Below are 14,870 nucleotides of genomic sequence, written 5' to 3' on the forward strand. Positions count from 1 at the left end.
AGTACAAATCATTCAGGAGCTACACCAGACAAGCGGAGTGTTAATAAGATGACACAATTTCACTGTGTATAGAATCATTTCCTCGAAGGCAAAAAAATAATTTCCCATGAAATACCTTCTTTACTTAGGCTAATTAGATTCAGATTTGAAAAATCTTCACATTTAGCAGTGGCCTAATTATTTAGCCAACTCAATATATTGCTTAACCAAAGCGACAGTCAAAAGAGAAATTACAGCGTGTTATATGTATGAAGTGCATTTTTTTGACTACTACAAGAATTTGGGTCCAGCTTTATTACCACGGTAGTTTCTGTGAGAAAGCCCAAATCCAGAAGACATGTAATCCTCAGAGAAGAGAGAGGGGATATTAGAATGAAAAAGTGGGTGGAAAAAGGGTAAACCATTAAATTCAGTATATCCTTACATTTTGTTCTTACATTGTCAAAGCATCATATTCCATAACAAGATACATGGCATTGAACTCCGGAGATTGCTTTTCTTCTTGCTTTTTACCTTCTTCCTGTGCTAGGTCTGAGCCGGATGGGTCACTTTGTCCTGTTCTCCTTTTTGTTGTCGTGGCAGAAAAGGTAAAGTCTGGATGCAGAAAGTATCTTTGTGGTACATGGTTGTCAAGTATATTTAGATAAGCAATAGCTAATTTGAGCACAGTGCATCTAATTACTACCCCAATCTCTTTAGACTGTAAAATGTCTTCAGGACGCATTGCAGTATAAGCGTTGTATGCAAAATGGTGGAATAGTTTTCATGCACCTTATAATAGTTTGTTAATTAAAAGTAAATAGGGCTCTTAAGTGGAAAATGAAATTATCCCATTGCTTGAAATACCTTGATGCAGCTTTTATTACAGGTTGCATATGGTATCTGTTAGGAATTTGAGCATGGGTTGGTTGTTGAATTATTGTGCGGATTAGCCATAGTATTTGAAGGTTCTCGACTTTAAAAGCGTGTGTCTGTTTTAAATCCTACATAAATTCCTCACAGTTTTTTAGAACAGTCTGTAACTCTAACCAGGACATTTTTAACACCACAGCTTCAAACAACAGCAGGAGCAAATCTAAAACATTGCTCTGAGAGGTTTCCTAACATCATTAGGAGATTTCGTTTTAATTAGATAAATTCCCCCTTTCTTTAACTTTTCAACCTTTCTCCCGTAAGTTCTACAAGACAAAGGGTGAAAAGACTAACTGAATTGAATTAAATATTAAAACATTAAAATTGGCATTTTAGAGCTCAAGAGGAAAAGACAGGGAAAAAAAACTCATGACAAACATATATTTCTTGCATATTTTAGATCATATTTTAGATTTTATTTCAAGACCTTTCCAAAACTATTACAGATATTCTTAGTAAGAAATATTATAGGCTGTGTTGTCTCCCAGGGCAGCTAAAGTTTCCAGAAGGAAGTTCAATCTGTAATACATCTTTCACATGTTATTTTAATAAAAAAGCAAATATCGTTTGTGTGTTTCCACTGCTAAATGGAGACTCATTGTTTGGTCGTGTTTCCCTACATCAGCAAATACATGTAGAAAGAGTAAAGTCAACTTTATTTCAAGTTACGCTGAGGTAAAGCATGATGTGTATGTTACAGTAGAAGTGATTTGAGGTTGAGTGTGAAAAGAGCTTCTCTGGTGTCTCCTGTTTGTGTCTCTCTCTGTCCAGGGTTTTTTACAGTCATGGATTTATTTGCATGTATTTACACCTTTGCAACTGCTGATGTTACGAAGTGCTCTTACTTCTTCTCACTCAAGAGCAGAGGAACTTTAGTGATAATCAAGGACTGTGATCTGCAGAAGAGTAAATGAAAGAGAAATTACTTTTACTTAGCTTGCGGTTAGCATTTTTCCAGAGCAACTTGTAGTTTGGACAAAGAAAGTGAAGGGAAGCTGTTCACTGCGTGTAAGCGTGGAACGGCGCTGTAAAACTGATAGCTCTTTGGCCGTTGTGGGTCGTTAGTCTGGAATGTACTGAAGGAGTTATAACAAGTCTTTGCAGAGTTCAGATGTTCTATAGCTGAATGCAGTTTGTCTTGCTGATGTGTTGTCCCCGGCATTGACAAAAAATGGGTCGATCCCTTTGATGCCTGGTGGAACATGGTGCCATGGGCAGCACGCGTTTGGCTTGTCTGTGTAGCTTGGTTTTGAGACACAGTGAGCACCCACTTGGTTAAGAACGTAAATTTGGTTCAAACCCACTTGAGGGTCACAGCAGTGATCCGAAGGGCTGGAACCTCTCTGCTGGGAGGAAAGACTGGGGGAGCTGGGGCTGGTCAGCCTGGAGAGGAGAAGGCTCTGGGGACACCTTAGAGCAGCTGCCAGTGCCTGGAGGGGCTGCGAGAGGGATGGAGAGGGGCTTGTGACAAGGGCATGGAGCAGCAGGACAAGGGGTGATGGCTTCAAGCTGAAAGAGCGGAGGTTTAGATAAGATATAAGGCAGAAGTTCTTCACTGTGAGGGCAGTGAGGCCCTGGCCCAGGTTGCCCAGAGAAGCTGTGGCTGTCCCCTCCCTGGCAGTGTTCAAGGCCAGGTTGGATGGGGCTTGGAGCACCCTGGGCTGGTGGAAGGGGTCCTTGCCCATGGCAGGGAGTTGGAATGAGATGATGTGGTTGTAACACAGAGGCTCGGGTGATGCAGATCCAGTGCAAGAATGGACATTGCTGCCCTTTGTGCCTGGCCTGAGCTTCCCTACTGACCAGACTCGATGTGCCTCAGGAGTCTGGGCCTAGTGCCCAGGCGTAACATCAGAAATGGGGCTTGGAAGAGGTGGGAATTGGGGCCATCTTCAGCTAAGTTTTCCTTCAGTTCTTCAGGCCGTAGATGACACAAGAGTTATGGGACAGCTCCCATGTGGCTGAATGTTTTACTGGTGGTTCGTTTAGACACATTGTTGCTTTGCTTACCCACACTGACAGTATGTTCTTGTCCTCCAAAAGCGTTTTTCTTGAATATTTTTCTTGTTTCTTACATACACTCAGTGCCTGTGAGAGGGGAAGTTCTGCCTGCTGGAGGCACCCGGGGAGAACGCCGAGAAACACCAGTAATTCTGGGCATGTCTCGAGGGTCCATGGCTGGAGCACTGTTTCTTTTTCTTTCCCCGACATGTAACGACAGAAGATTTTAAAGGATGCCTTATACCATTCTGCTTGTTGAAGAATCCTGGTTTCTGAGTGCAGTTCACAGAGGCCTCAGCTGTAGTGACTAACTGAGGGAGTAGAAGAAGAACGTGAACAATGGATACTGGAATATTTGACTGAATCCCTAAGAAAATATACAAATAGCAACAACCTAGGTTTACTAAGTTTGTGGGAGCTGGCAAGAAGTCCTTTGGCAGTCAAGAACTTGTGTTTTTAGCTCTGACTTTAGCATAAAAGTGACATAGCTTCCTTGGGGGATTATATATGGTTCAGTTTTATCTATTGAGCAGTGTTTTTTAAACGCTTTTAAGGCTTTCACACCATGTGTGATTTGAGGAGTCACTGGCTCTGGTCTTTTGTGAGCTGTTGGAGTGCTAGGGTATTAGGGAGTGACTGACAGGGCAGACTTCTGGCTTTGTCACCTACTTTTTATTTTACGCAAAGAAGTGTGAAAATACATTTATAATTTTTTTAGTTTTGTGTAATTATTTCTTAATCTCCTTGTTTGTTTGGGGTTTTTTTTCCCTAATGCCACCATGGAAACTGCAGCCTATTTGTGAGGAAATTGAAGTCATTTTTCTGAAAACTGTGTTCTGGAATTAATTTTTGTTAGGCTTTTATTTTTTAGTGGACTCTGTGTAATTTGCCAAAATCTACCAGTTCTTAGTTGACTTATATTACCTTTTAAAAGTTGGGTTTTTTTTAAAGTTTGCTCTGCGTGTTATTTGCTAGGGATATAACCTGACATCTCTGGTAACTTCTCAGTCTCAAAGCATTTTCTAGATGACATAATTGATACATCATATAAAGAATCAAAAAGAATGAAGCTGCTCGATGACTCACAACAGCACGATGTGATAGTTCAGGACAGGAAGTGTGGAATAACTATGTGCAGCTGGATCTACAGCTTGAAATTAAAGAGACAGGAAATACTTAACCAAGCTGGAATTTCACCACAGCCAAAGTGGAATATGATGTGGAGACTAGCACCTTTAATTATATGAAATTTTTTTCAAAGGTACACTTACGATCGTTATGTGGCCACAGTCTTAATTTTCTTGTGTTGTCACTGAAATTCAGTCATTGATTGAACCAAATTTTACTTATCTTGTGAGAACATCAGGATCCTAATTGTCTTGGTTATACATCCCTCTTATGTCTGCTATTTGATTTTTGAATGGAAATTCATTTATGATTTTACAGGATCGAATTATTAATCAGTAACAATTGATTTTATTTTTGCTGTTTAACAAAGAATTAGAACTCTCCCACCTCCATATCTTCTGTTGTTTTACTACAGTTGCAGAGTGTGGACAGGACTGACTTTGGTCAGTATTACCTGGCTATGTATGATGTAAAAACATGGTAAAAATCCCTCTTTGTCCCTGGAACCTTCTCTGTAACCTGTCACACAAACTGAACTATTTCTTTTTTCATCCTATAATTGTGGTGCCTTGGAACCTTAATGACAGATCCTAGCCCCATTGGGGTGCTACTCAAAGAAATATTTCCTGCTGTAGCGCGTGCAGAAGGGAAAGCACATGGAAAGAAGAACCTAGCAGTGATATTGGTTTGAGTATCCCACAGTCTCCAGTGGTAGAAGTTTTATAGTGGCCCTGGAAAAGGAGAGGCTTATGGAAGCACTTCACCTGCTTGCAGGACAGAATGGGATAAAAGCAGATAGCTAAGTAGTGAGTGGTGAGTACTCACAGATAATCTGGTTTAAGATGGCTGTGAAAGCCTGGAAGAGGAACCAAGTACCGAATTCTTGATGCAGTCATGAAGGAGAGGAATGAAAAGTGATCTTATCAGGTATGGACTGGAAACTATTTCTTTTTCAAGATCAATTGGAATAAGGTGGTGTCTGCTCAGTTCAAGCTGTGTAACTAAAAGTAAAGGCAATCTTGTGCGGAAACTATAAGAAGAATTAAAGTGAAATCCTAAAAATGATTTGAATTGAGAATGTGGTTTGAAAGTGTGGGTCTCAACTTGGACAGAAGTAGTCAGGACTTGAACAGAGAGAGAGAAGGAGAGGAAAGGTTCTTCCACCATCAGCTTAAATAGGTATTTGGTAATAAGATTACCCAGAAATAGTCTAGAGCTAGGGGTGGCTTAAAGATGTCTTAAACCAGCCTGTAGAACCGTGTTCAACACACTGAGGAGGATCTTCCAAAAGAAGTGCTGAAGGAGTTGTTAGAGAGATAAGAGCATGAAAAAAGGGAAAAGTTGTGGAAGTCAGGAGGAAAAGAACACCTCAGGAGGAGGAACGTGGTCAATTCTACTGTGAGATGATTAACAAAGAGAGAACAGGTACTTGGGTTTTCAGAGGTGGGAAGAAGTTTTTGTAGACTTTGATTATGCCTTGGTGATGCAAACTTGCATTGAAGATTCGCCATAGCTTAAAAAGGAGTGGAGGGTGAATTTGGGTTGGAGGTTGATGGCCATGTTACAGAAAAACAGTGCAATCGCCAAAGAGATAGGAGAGGGGAACTTGGAAAGAAGCAAGGGCCATTATCAGTGGATGAAAGGGCAGGATGATGTAATAACCTGTTATTATTACCGTACTTCTATCATCTAACTCTAATCCTTGTGATTTATAGCACAGATTATATAATGTTCTACTTGAAATTTAGCTATCTATCATAAATTCTTTTCCATTGTCTTGCCTTCTGTACCCATCCTTTCCTTTTCCTTGTTAAAGCACTTGGCAAATCTTTAGCTCGCTAAGTTGCACATGATGTCATTGAGGCACATGTATCGGCACAGTTCATAAATGGAAGCAGCTGGTTTCCTCGGCACTGAAGAGAATGCACAAACACACAACCGAGATCTTCAGATCTTCTGTATGCTTTGGATATGGTTCCTCTCCTGAAAAGTCATGCTGTGATTTCAATTAGTGCAGATGTGCACCAAGCCACCTTATTGGCTCAGAAGAGAATTCTTTTGTTTCAACACTTGAACTGCTAGATCTGGTTAATGTTACCAAATGAAAAAAAAATAACATCACACCTATGGTATTAGTCTTATACTCCAGTATCTGAAAAAACCTTGGCAGGGAGAAAAAAAATGTTATCATCTCATAGGGAAAAGCTGAATTCATACACAGGAACTGCAGGATTACTTCGACATTTTACTAGTCCCCTGTAACACCAGCAAGTCCCATAAATGCCTAATGGAAAAACAGCAGAAAATGAGATCTGCAGCAGGCCTTTAGAGATCAAATTTATGTTGCTGAACACTTTTTTTCGGGTCGGGTTTAAAGGTCAGAAGAAAGTGGATAGATTAAATTTGCTGATTTTGCCAACTTTAAAGGCCCCTTTCAGAGGTTTTCTCTTTCTGTGGAAAGCCCCAGTATGCTTTTGGGTAGTTTTGTGCAAGAACTGAAATGTATAAATGTACAAACTTTACTGTATTTTTCTCACGTGAGAAAGACACTCACATAACAATACTTAGTTATCCCCAGTGTGCCCTTGAGCAGCATCTGCTTTAGATCCAAGGTATGTTATCATCTTGAAGTAATTAATTCTTCCTATTAATAAAGTTTTTAGTGTATATTCATTTCATCTGCAGACTCACTCATCTATCACAGGGCCAGCTGTGATACCACAGTGACAGAAATAGTTACCCCAATTCATTTTCACACTTGGGTTAAAATTGATCTCCCTGTTTCTCACACAACGTTTTTCCCTGCTGTATCTCAGAGCAGAAGAGTATCTCCCAGTGAGCAGCACTGACTTTTACACTCTGTGCTCCCTCAAAAGTGGAGAGAATCAAGCTATAATATCCTCCGCTGAGAAGGAAGAAAGTGGAATACAAAAACTTACCACAAAGGACATTCCAGATCATCAGTCTCAGCAAACACTAGTAACAAAACGAATGGCTGGGAGCGGGAGGACGGCTGTTGGGCAAGATCTTCAGAGTCCTAAGTAATTTGGGCATAATGCCAAAAATGTCATTTTTAGAAACAAAATACCCTCTTTTCTACAGGGTAGTAATACTTCACAAAGACAAGCTGAATTAGAAGATTAGTTTCTGTACGCGAAGCAGTGCAGAACAAACAGCACCTTTGTATACCTGTATTTGGTTTCATGGGTTGATGTAGATGGAGTTATTTCATCAGTCGTTAAATGTTTGAGTGATTCAGTGCCAGATCATTCAATATTAGCTCAATGTTAAGTCTTAATACTTCCGAATTCAAAACATTTTGACCTAGCCTCCTCAGTATGTCCCCGTAGGAACATCCTGAGTGTGTAGCGACTGCAGTTGTTCTTTCAGCATATATGAGTACTTGTAAATTACCGTGCTTAAGCTCATAGCAAATATTCACTCAAAAAAGCTTTAAAAAAATTACTCTGAATTGCTAGTTTTTTAACTTTCAAGTGGATACTTTTCTACTATGTGATGAGTTTTAGGGCTTGAGGTTTTCAGAATCATTCAAAATGTTATTAGTATCAAATTCAGCAGAGACCAAAGACAACTGTGCGTTGCCTATCTACTTTTTAACATTAGGCGTGTCTTTGGAACGGAGGAATGAAGTGACCCCTTGGAGTACAGGTTTACCAGTATCTCCATAGTTTGAAGTACATTATTAGCCATTCATTTAGGAAAAGCTTTGCTTTCAATTTAAAACTGTAAACACTAATGAAAGTTATTCTTACAGTTCAGATCTTCAGCAAAGCTTCTGCTAGGGTTTGAAGAGCAAGCTGTGATCTTTGTGGCTTGCATGTGGTCCCGGGGGAGGGTTTGGTGCTTGAACTCCGCTGCTAGTTATGATGATTTTCAAACTCGGCCAAGTGGACAGAATAATTCCAGTTTCAGTGCTAACTGAAAAATTTACTGAAATGGGAGCCCAAATATCCAAGCACTTTTAGTGAAATATAGCTGCCTTTCTGACCAGCTATGGACCTTGCTGAGCTAAATGAAATAAAACTTAAGGCTTGGGTTTCAGCTTAGGAGGAACTTATCACAAAATGTGCACAAACTCAGGGTGAATTTGAAAATTCTCCTTTTGGAATGGAGCTGGTGGGACAAATTTTAATAAAATTGGATACATCTGCAGTGGTATCATGTGTCAACCAAGAGGCAGACAAAAGAAATAGGAATTTATTGGAGGAATCCATCTGACTTTTCTTGTGGGCAGAATTACATCTGGCATTTGTGAGGGTGTGCCATTTCCCAGATCTTCACAGTGTGTTGGCAGACTGTTTTAACAGGCTTCCATGTTCATTTGGGAGAGCATGATCTCTGAATAGATATATAGTTCACTGTAGTAAAACCAAGGTACAAATCTCCTCAGGACAGACATTTTTTCAGAAGAAGAATATCCAAAGGCAAGTACAAATTTGTAACAGGCAGTCAGAAAAACAAACTGAGCATTACTGTATCAAAATGCCAGACATTCGGAAGATGTTTTATGAAAGTTTAATTTTTCAGACGGCTCCTTGTCATGTGTATCCTCTTCTCAGAACACAGAGTGATTATGATGGTAATTGTGGAAAATTGCTAGTCATCAGTGCTATTAAATATCTAAATTCTAAAATGTATCATTCAGTCTTGAAATTGTTGAATTTTTTCCAAGGACTGTTGTTCACAGTGAATATTCTGAAGTTCCTTTGCTCTGAGATTAGAGTGGACAGGGATATGGCAGGGTACGTGAGATATTGTGGAAAGTGGATGCCAGAAAAGCAACTTCACAGAAAGACTCCTGCAACACCTGCGCGTCTGGATGCAGTTTGTGAGGGGTAAACGGGGTCAGAAGACACCTCGGACTCTGTTTCTTACAGGCACGCTGAAGTACTGCTGTGCTGCAACCCATTCTCTGAAATCTGCTCCTTCAGCAGCCCAAACCATACCACAGTGTTACTACTCAGAGGTTATGGATGTGCAGTAGACTAGACTTCAGTACTGTTGGATTTACAAAGTGCGTAGCTTCACAAATCGGAGGTGCTCATTCAAGGAGGCATCGTATAATTTCTCTGCTTCTAGACAAGGTCAGGGCCGCAGTTTCTAACAAGGAATGGTAATTACCTCTGGCTAAACCTAGCAGTTAGGCAATGTAAACATATCCTCCTATGATTAAATATATCAATTTTAAGCAAGGTGTGGATGAAGCACATGTTCTGGTTCACACTGGAAGAAATCAGTCGGGTGCTGGCGATAGGAAATCTTGACTCTCTTTGTTGGCTTTGAGTGTCTGAAGTACTCATTTGGTCAAGCAAGAGCGTAAAACCAAAGCTAAATAATCACATTCAGAATAAGTTCTGTTGGAGCAGTTTTGTCTGGTTCTGCCCAGCAGGGAAACTTCCCATCAGACTGCGTGTCAAGAAACTCAAAGGCTAAACTCAAGTTCAGGAAACATCATGAAATCAAGACCGGTTTCACTGTCAGCATGGTGGTGCTCGTTCATAGAAGTTAATGTAAAGCCTGTGCCAGCAAGAAGTTTATTCTCCTCTTCACATTTCAGTTTTGTGCCATCATGACTGATTAAAAAAATGATCTTTTTTTTCAAGTCTTGGTGCTTCATAGCATCCATGGCGAATAGGTGTATGGGTAGGCACGTTAAGGATCCAGCTGACCTTCACAGGGGCTACTGTCCTACAATAAACAGCTTTAAACAAGCGTCATTCGCAACTTTTATGAAAATCTATCAGCGTCTGTTTCCGGTAGGGACAACTGTGCTGGTTATGCTCAGAGCTGGGGGAATTTTGCTGCAGAACGGCAGGAAGAGCCACATGTGCCCGCGCGGTATTTTCACCTGAGGTGAAGGCTCTCCAGCCTGCCTGCTGGTTGCTTGGGTATAGAAACAACAAACAAGCAGTGCATTTGTTTGTGGCTCCTGCTTCAATTATTGACGAGGACTGGTAATATTTGATAAACCAGTTATTTCCAGTTACAAATTTTTTGCATGGAGTTTCACAGAAGAAGATTTCCTGGCTAGAGAAATCTAGAGCATGAAAGGGAAAGGAGTGAAAGGTGGTTGGTGCTTCAGATGAGCACATCGGGAGGGAACAAAGCCATCCATTGTGTTGCTTTCCTGTCACTGTTGTTAGATATTAATTTGATAAGGACAGAGTATGTTAAAATGGGGACTGGAACAAAATGTTGAACCTTTTTTTTTCCTGACTGCTTTATCACACATTATAATGTTTATTGTTGAGATTAAGTACTCTCTATTCAGGCAGTAACAAGTTTCATAGTGGAACAAAAGTAAGCAGCACTCACAAAATTCGTTTTAACAGAAAGTGTGAACAGAAAGATATGAAAACTATTGATTATGTTGTCTGTGGTGACATACAAACAAAGTGATAACCGTTCACGTCTATAAAAGTTGAAGAATGGCAATGTCAGATTGTGCAAAGATTAACATAAGAATCTGACATCTTTGGTGAAAATTTATAATTACATTTGACGCTTTGGTAGAGGTTGGAATGAGGGTGGAATCTTGTCAAATATGTTTTTTTGTTGTTCATGTCATTACCAACTACTTAACCCTTTGATTAACAACAATTATTACTATGGATGAACACAACTGTTGGAGAGGGGAATATGTTGTCCTGTGATTTATAGCAGTATTCAAACATCTGTTTCAGAGAGAAGCTTCTTAAGCTTTATTTTGTTCTGCAGATGTTCTAAGCAGCATCCTACAGATATTGCTCTCCAGGGAAAGTTTTGTGAAAATAGCTGATGTGTGTCTCCACTGCCCTTCCTGATGAAAATTAGAGCTCTAGGTGTCAGAAAGTTGAAGAAATGCAAACTATTTATCCACGGCTTCTGAACTTTGGTTTGAAGGTACCATCATCGCTTTCTTTTCCTGGTCTTTGTAGCGGTGTTTGATACCACTCTGCCAGCGTTCGGTTTGTTGCAGTTGGACCATAGATGGGGATGAGGAGGCGTTGCAGGGATGGGAGTAAAGAGAGAATCCTTGATTTCCATAGCTGTTCTGAAGAGAGAGCAAGCTCCAGTAAATAGGAAATCACCAGGCTTTCCTATAAATGAAGGCATGTCAGTGATAAAAATACATAAAAATATATCAAAAACTTCAGACAGAGACTTTCCACGTTTGCTTTGAGGAATACATACTGCATTTTACTTCCACGTGGACCAATAATTTTCATTCCCTAAAATGAGGTTATATATTATACAGTTTCAAAATATTCTGGTTTGACTAAAAAGCAGAGATCATGTTTACTTAGCGTAAGGAATGGATTTAAACTCTCAGAACTGAGGAGGTGATTTTGAGAGATCCCAACTTCCTTTTCTTATAAAAGCACTAAAACATGTGCTTAAATGCTGATTTAAAGAGGAGTTCTTTGTCTTTATTTATATGTGTCAGATACCTCAATGTTTTTCATTTATAATCTAGGCTAGAAGATAATGGTTATAGTGTATAAATTAGCACACAAGTTAACACTACTAAACACATTATGGTAGCTGTAGTATCTGTCTGTCTTATTCTGCCTGTTGTCAAGGACACGAATTGGATGGGCAGAGATTCAAGTAAAGGGCAAAAAAAAGCAGGGAGCATTTTTTTCATAATTAATATTCTTCTAGCAGAACTCATTCCTGTCCAAAGGACTGTCTGTGTATGGGGCTGTAGGCATTATCAAGATCTCATTGACTGCTTAATGTGGAATTCAAGGAAGCTCCGCGTGAAGTTGAAGGGCCACAGGAGGACCTTAACCTCTAAGGTGTTCTTCTACTCCTAATGCATTTACATGGTTCATTTCCCAAGTTTATACATTTTGTACTGTGTATTTCAGGGTAAAATAGCTGATTTCTTACTGCATTTACCACGAACAAACATGTATCTGGGGTGCTCTGCTCTGAAATACTCTCTGAAAAGCTGATAGAACATTGGATGCAGTGTGCTTTGTCCACATATTTTTTTGTCCATATTTTTCAAATGCACACAGTTCTAGTGTATCAAAGACTTCTACAATAATTAGATTGGAATGGATCACCAGATGTTTTGTTAGTGCCAACTCAGAGTTTACACTTTAGTTACTTTATGTTCAGTCCTTTTGAATATTTCTAAGAATATTCTGTTTGACCCTTACTGTGTGAAATTTCTTCAAACATAAAACTCACAAGAGTTTCAAAAACAGTTTGTCTGAAATATGTAATTTCAAATACAATTTTTTAAAAACATTAACTTATATAAATCTCTCTTCTTTTTCCCTGTGCACTTCAACTTTTCAAGAACAAACAAATATAATTAAACCAGACAAATGAATCTGGGCACTGACAAACAGGAGAGACGTTGGTTCAAGGGGTTGGGCCTATCTTCTGAAACCTAGAATTGCCATGTTGGAAATATCTCCTTGGATGTAACTTTGTTTCCATAAATTAACGTTTTGGAGGCTTAAGTGAGTCCAAAGAAGTCACTAATTACCAGTTACTAGTGATTGTCTTAATTGTTATTCGTATTCTGCTTTGTTTTTCTTAATCTGTAAATTGATTTGGAACTGTAAAGTCTCATTTACATGACAGTTTATGAAATCCATTAGTCTGTCATACATTAAGTAGAAAATACTGCCCGTATGTTTCTATTGTTGCAGAAAAGAAGGTAGAACATTACACAGTAGTCTTAAAATCAGTAGCATGTAATCCTGCCATCGGAAACTGCGTCACGACGTACACATGTGAGCAGCCTCGTTCAATATTTCCTGAGGTGCGTGGTGCCAGGCACTGGGGTGTTGAATGGCGTGTCCGTGATTTGCCAGTCTTCCTATTGCGACCATTTCGCACCAAACGCGCCGAAACGCCCGCGGAAGCAGCTTGTGCCCCATCGAGCCTGGGTACGTGCTGATGAAGCTGCATGGGTGCAACGAGTAGGTATTTATTCACCAAGTTTCAGGGGTTTCCTGGGCTCAGCAGCGTTTTACTTGAAAACTCCGAGGTATTCTTCGTCAAGAAAAGTTAGTTCTCTGCCTGCTTAACTTGATCTTTTATTGATCTAGAACTACTCTTAAAATATTACGCATTTTACTTAAGTGGAAGAAGAGGCTTGCCCAGTCATATTTCCTGTATCTGTAGTCTGATTTTCTTGAAGGTGAGCAAATAATGTGCCAGGAGTGGAGTTACTTTCAAGTAGAGGAGTATGGAAAATACTCACTAGAAAATGAAAACTTACTTAGCGTATTTAAGCATCTTGAAGAGCAGTGCAGATTGAAGCCGCTGCTGAAACCTGCTGCTCCCACAGTATTCCGATGTTGCAGAAGATCGCATCTTAGCAGAGAAGTTGGTTTCCCCTCGGGCTGCAAGGTGAGAGAGTCAAAGACTAACGCTGCTCTCCCTGGTCGCGGTCACGGTCCTGCTGTTCAGAGTGGGTTTCTGAGGTGTGAGCTCGTGAGTTGTTAGAAACAGGAACTTAGTGGGAGTATTATTTGCCTCTAAAAAGCTGATAGTCAGGGGTATTCCCCCGCCCTTTGACTTTGAAAAAGGTACTCGTTCAGACTATAAGAATTAATGCTAAGCACTTACATAGCTCATTGTATTCAAAGTGTTCTAGAGACAATTGTTATTACCCAAATTAATTGAAGTGAAAATATCTGTGCATAGAGTTTAGCAACTGTCCACATTTCAACTATATTTCTTAATAATTATTAGGATTAGCATAGGTCGTGACCCTCATTTATTTGTGTGTTCAGAAACAAAGTCATGCAACAGTCTTTATGTAATGAAAATTAAAAGGCCAAGCAATAACATTAATGTTCTTTTAAATAATTAATTTTAATGTGTGGAAGTCTGAGCAATAAATGTTTTATTGTAAACCCTGATGTGGTAATTAATCCAAGCGATTAAGAACTAATTGCATGTTCATAGCAAGTGTTACATTTGCTGTGAAAGAAGTATTTTGGAATTGTGGTTCTGGGGCGAGAGTTGTGAAAGTAGTGATATTGAAAAGGAAATGTTAACACACTTACTTTTAAACTTGGTAAGCCAGTAATTGAAAGAAATACATCCTTTATTATTTTGCCAATTACTTTTTTAGTTCTTCTGAGCATTTTATTTTACTATGTACTTGATTTTATGCGATACCGGTGCTTATGCATTAAATTAAACGTAAGGATACGTAGGCTGTTTAAAATCAACTAGCAAATACCTTGGGGAGCGGGAGAGCGTAGTTGTTTTATTAATCATTTACACCTTAATTTGCAAATAGGAAAAGTCCTCTTATTCCGTAAAGCTTGTCATTGCTTTACTGCAAGGAGCAGGTCCTCCTGTGAGCGGCGGTGGCTGTGCTCGGGTAGCCCTGTTGCGCACCGGGTGAATTCACGGCTCCGCTGGAGCTGTAGAGCTGCTCTGCATTTTCACTGATACCACGTACGGAGTTGGGATCCTTAGGTTTTTGTTCAGGATTTTTTTTTCTCTGGCAGAATTACATTTTGTAAATACCCTGTGTGCTTCTGTGGTTCTATACAGAGCTCTGTTTTGTCCATGGTGAGTCAGTTAAAGGATGAGTTAGCATTTGAACAGTGCAAGAAGCTTCAGAAAGCTTTTGTGCTACCTCTCGATCGTTTCTTTTTTTCTCTTCGTACCTAGCATTATCAGTGTAGTCTTTCTGATGATACCATCTTCATTAGTGAAATAATGTGCTCGCTCTTTGGGGCTCTTGAAATATGTTCCAGCGATGATGGTAATGACTTTGATTAATATTTAATCCCTGTGCTGCGATGTTCTTACAATTTACAAGATCTCAAAGGTGGTTGGGGGGA

At 39.7% G+C, this 14,870-nt stretch overlaps 1 protein-coding gene across 2 annotated transcripts in view; it reads left to right on the top strand.

Moving 5' to 3' along the window:
- Positions 1–14,870, top strand: part of ADK (adenosine kinase) — a 289,560-nt gene that overhangs the window by 182,931 nt on the left and 91,759 nt on the right. The gene's annotated exons all lie outside the window — the stretch shown is intronic.

The sequence above is a fragment of the Opisthocomus hoazin genome, chromosome 6 (assembly GCF_030867145.1).
Source record: "Opisthocomus hoazin isolate bOpiHoa1 chromosome 6, bOpiHoa1.hap1, whole genome shotgun sequence".
Classification (NCBI taxonomy): Eukaryota; Metazoa; Chordata; class Aves; order Opisthocomiformes; family Opisthocomidae; genus Opisthocomus; species Opisthocomus hoazin.